The sequence below is a fragment of the Ostrea edulis genome, chromosome 10 (assembly GCF_947568905.1).
Source record: "Ostrea edulis chromosome 10, xbOstEdul1.1, whole genome shotgun sequence".
NCBI classification, from domain to species: domain Eukaryota; kingdom Metazoa; phylum Mollusca; class Bivalvia; order Ostreida; family Ostreidae; genus Ostrea; species Ostrea edulis.
Window position 1 is genome coordinate 23,982,389 of NC_079173.1, and position 5,465 is coordinate 23,987,853.

The following is a 5,465-nucleotide window of genomic DNA, read 5'->3' on the forward strand; positions in this document are numbered from 1 at the left end:
ATAAACGAGGAAATCGATAGGAAACGCGGAACAGAAAACGGAACGGAACGGAAAATATCGTATAGTTACATACAATATTTTAAAGCAATCTGATTAAAATCATATCCTAAGATCTATTCGCTCACAATCGCAAAGTATACGGCGCGGATCTAAGAAGTCTGATTTTAATTAGATTGTATTTGACTACGAGGAGGTCAGCGGGTTTTTTTAAACCCCAAAAAATTTACAAGAAAAAACTGCCCAAAATTAACCAATTTTCAAAAACCTTCTCAAGAACCGCACACGTGTAAGAAAAACTAAATGCATAGTGATGTAGAGCAGGAAGGCCTATACCAAAACTAAACATGATCCCCGGGCCAAACTTACTATATATATAGTGTTTATGTGTAAAACACTCAAATAACATCTTGATGTTATATTGAAACTAAATAACAGGTAGTCCTTTACCAAAATTGTAAATTTGATGATCCCAGCCATTCCCAGGGGTTTTGGTATTAGGGTGGGGACAAAATGGTCAGTTATTAAATATGTGAACAAGAGACATTTTTAACTTCTTCTTGATAACTACTATATTGATTCTTTTCAAATTTGGTATGACACATCTTTGGGACAAGAGGTGGACATAAATCAAGTTGTAAATTTCAGGATTCCTGCACCCCTATGACCTTAGAGGCTAGGCAAAAACTGCCCAAAATTGACAAATTTTCAAAACTCTTCTTCTTTAGAAACCGCACGTTTAGGAAAAACTAAATGCATCAAGATGTAAAGCAGGAAGGCTTCTACCAAAATTGTAATTTAATGATCTCCGGGGTAGGGGTTCTGACCCCAGGGTCGGACCAAACTTAGTATATAGTGTTTATGTGCAATTTTGCTGATACTGTATACAGTCTAAATGCATACTAAAGAACAGCAGAAAAAGATGTACAAAAAATGGTGAATTTCACAACCCAAGGTTTTGACTCTAGGATGGGTCCAAATTAGTCATATCTTTTAATGTTAATACACCTATTGTATATTATCAGTAATAAATAATCAAAAAAATTAATATTCCAGATTGCGATTAAAAGACAAATGCATCATGTGCATAGAAATTATATACGAGAAGAAAAAAGCATGCTTAAATAGTGGTATGGCAGCTGATAGTGTATTTATTTACATTATTTTCAAAAATACAGTGCATGTTGAGACTGAGAGAGCCTAATGTATTGTGGTAGTTAAAATTATTCAACAGGTTCACACCTGAGTATTGTAAAGAGGTCTTGAATAATTGCTTGTTAAACTTTGGTAATCGAAGATCATGGGAGTAGTAATAAAATTTCACCGGTACTCTGGTGACCGATATAAGGCCAGTGGGCCTCTTGTTAATGAGGTGAAATTGATCAAATGACGCAAATTTTAGAGTTTTTTAAAAATTAGTAAATTCTTCCAATAAAAGTAATTCAATATATCAAAAGATTTTGTCATTTATTTCTCCGAGAGTGGAAGAAAGTATTGCTTCTTTTATCGTTTACATTTTTTTTTTAAACAAGAGACCACGGTTTAATAATGAAAATTGTACGGGGGGGGGGGGGGGGTTCTGTGCCCCCTTAAATCCGCCACTTTATTATACCTTACAAACTAATGTTCCTATTAAATCATTACACATAAATGGTAAATGAAAGCTTCAAAATAGTGTAGTATGAAAATCATGTACTAAATGAATTGATACATTATATGAAAATGATATAAGAAAGGTATGCAATAATGCACTAAATAAATCGATACATTATTCATATAGATGATATATGACAGCGAATGCGGGTGGTTTCGTCCCAATTACATATTCGCACCTAGTGGATTCGCACCAGGTGGTTTCGCCCCAATAATATAACGATTTAACATATCTCAAAATTCACTTTCTTAAAATGATCAACTACTTTCAAATAAATATTGCTGCTTTAAGTTTATGCTATAAATTGAATTCTTCATTTTGAGATTTATATAAATATATCTAAGATTAATAAAATCACAAAATAGACACACTAATTTTATCTACATAATGCTAATTCTGTTTCATATGATAATTTTTACTTACTGATTTTCCACAATGAATGCAACTTGCCATGGCAAAAATTCTTGGTATAATGATAGAAATGGACATAGTTTAGAAGTCGGTAAATTAATATACTGTATAGTATTCATTAATTTCAAGTCAATTCCTCATCGTTAAAAGAGAGTATGCTCTGATCAATCGTCCCAACCACTGTTGCCATATATAAACATCCAAAAATTGTTGGTATAATGATCAAAATGAACATACCTTGGGCGTCGGTAAATTAATATATAGCATTCATTCCCCAATTCCAATTCAATTGCTCGTCGTTAACGGAGAGTATGCACTAATCAATCGTTCCGACCACTGTTGCTACATACTCAATGGGGGTGAAACCACTTGGGGCGTACAGGTAAAGGTGCGAATATGTAATTGGGACGAAACCACCCGTCAGCATGACAGCTATGCTATGAATTAGTATACTAAATATATTCAATACATTATATATATTTTTTTCTATTTTCAATTCTGTTTACAATCAGTCCATCTTTTTTAATTTTTTTGAACTTCATAACCGATTGCTTACATGTAAAACCCATTTATCAGTTCCCGTGATTCTATGTTTTTCTTACACATCTACCCTAGACATGATCAGTACGGGAATGTCTGATGTTGATTCAATTTCCTGGGCTGCCTATTCTTTGTTTTTGTTTGGGGTTGGTCCATTTTGTTAACTTATTCAAACTTGTTGTTTACATTATCTTTCTCTCAAACTTTGTTCATCTCTTATTTCGTTTACATAGCTTATTTTCATTCCCGTGTTGATCATGTCTAGGGTAGATGTGTAAAAAAACCCACAGAATCACGGAAACTGATAAATGGGTTTTACATGTAAGCAATCGGTTATGAAGTTCAAAGTAATTAAAAGGGATGGGCTGATTGTAAACAGAATTGAAAAGAAAAAAAATGTGTTAAAAAATTGTCATAGTACCACTGTTAGGGACATGATCAGACGAGTAGGTCTAGATGTAGCTTAAAATCTAGTAAGGGTTTAGCCCGTATTCATCCTGGTGAAGTCAGTAGGTTTGTTGATACCATGCGGTTCAAATGACTTCAACCTGTGCATCCAGAATTTTTCCTTCTGATTTCTTGCGATATCTGACCAACTAGGGTCATGATCAATAACCACTACTGTCATGTCCTCCCATCGGTGGTTATTGCCATTGAAATGTGTTGCTACTGGCAAATCTTTTTTGGTTCTGATGGAGGACCGGTGGTTGTTGACCCGTCTGCGAAGGTCTGTTGTTTCTCCTATGTACTGCTTCTGGCAGACATCGCAACTGATGAGATAGATGCAGTTATTGGTTTTGCAGGAAAAGTTTCCCAATATTTTATAAGTGCGACCCGTGACAGGACTGCTAAAACCCTCAGTGTCTGAGCTATATTTGCATAATTGACATCTGAGGTCTGAGCATGTTTTGAAACCTCCATTGGGTAAAGGGTTATCCAGTTTGGTTCTTACTATCATGTCCTTCAGGTTTCTGGGACGTCTGAAGGATGCCATCGGTGGTTCCTTAAAAACACCAGCCATTCGTTTGTTGGACATAATTCACTCCACTTTTAACATTGATTGGCAAGCCTAAAGACCAAAAACATGTAGTCTGCGTTGTAAATACGTTTGTAGATTAGTGTAGTTGTAGTGCTAGATGTATTTATATGTAGTTTTTGTTATTATGCTCTGTTGATATTGACCACATTATGTAATTGTTTTCGTTTGTCCTGAAGAAGGGACTTTTTGACAAATTTGACAATCTCGTTGTTCGTGTCGTTGGTCATTTTAGTGCTTTGTATAATTTTTTGTATTTGACCTTGTATCCATGTTGTGGATCCGACACTCTGAGGTATCGGGTGTTGTTGGAACTTTAGTGCTTTTATATATATATATATATATATATATATATATATATATATATATATATATATGCAATACAGTGCAGGCAAGGTGTTGGTGTTGGAGGATGACTGTTTGCAATCCTTTCCGGTTCTCGGTTATGTTTTTTTTTTTTTTTTTTTTTTTTTTTTTTGCATACTATTGGAGTAGAGAATAATTATGTCTAATGTTTTTGTTTTTTTTGTAGTTCGATTGATGTCTATCTTCCAGAGTATGTATATATGCTTCCCTTGCATGGGTATCCGGATTAAAATAGGTTTTCTGTACCCCTTGCTTGTCGTAAGAGGCGACTTCAGATGAGACCGCAAAAAATTACAGTCTCGCAGCAGGTGTGGCACGATAAAGATCACTCCCTGCTCAAAGGCCGTAAGCGTCGAGCATAAGCCTGAATTTTGCAGCCCTTCACCAGCTAAGACGACATCTCCATATGAGTGAAAATTTCTCGAGTGGGACTTTAAACAATACACAACCAACCAACCAAAGTATATGCAACATTGTTTATTCATCGCTTACCTTTGAGAAGTTTGGAGTCCCAATCGGCATCATTTGGTTTTCCAAGAGTCATTCTGATCTTCAGTGGACCATATTCCCGATTTCTCTTCTACTTGAATTATATGCTTGGAATGATGCCAAAATTGAGCATGTGTAGTATATTTGAAGCATTAACTTTGATGGTTTATCATTTTCTCTCTGTCTTGTCTCTTCTTTCCGCAAGATTTTATTGAAGTCAATCCCATTCCTTGTCAAAAGATTCTTTAATTTGCTGGTATCTTGCTTCCATCTCTCCGAGTTCTTTGGTTGTAGTGAATCGATTTTCTTTACAAACCAGATTCTCGGCCTTCACATGTGAAAATCTGTTAGAAAAGATATCTTTTGATCTTGTATTTGCTTTGCTTGACTAGGACTAGTGGTTCTTTCCTTCATTAATTTCATGGCTTTGGTAATCTGTAATTTTGTAATTGTTTGAGTAGAAGTTACATCATGCCGTTCTGACTTGATTTAGTGAGATCACTAATGGGTTTCAAGATTACACTCCCGATTCAGTTTGCACTGTTTAAATTTGGTGACTGCATGAATCTTTCACGTCTTAACTGCAAGATCGTTCAAGTTAGAATCTTCAACTTTCGTGTTCATCTGTTCCTCGTGAAGTACATGTAGATCTGTCTGTTTCAAGACAACTCTTAGAACATGTATTAGAGTCGGGTGAGTTTTCAGTATTGTTAACATTGTCACTACCGTCAGTTTGTATGGAGTAGTTCTCAGATTCATGCATGGAATACCTGTGTAGTATAAATTCAGGAAGTCAAAATGATGGTTGACGAATACTGTACATGTATATACTCCTATATCATTTCATCCTATATGAGCGTTGCGAAATACTTAATTGTCTTTCGGCGAAAAATAAAAAAGCCCTGGTCGAAAATTTTATATACAACATTTCTTGAATGTGTTATGACAGTACAGCTGAAGTTTCTCCTTCAC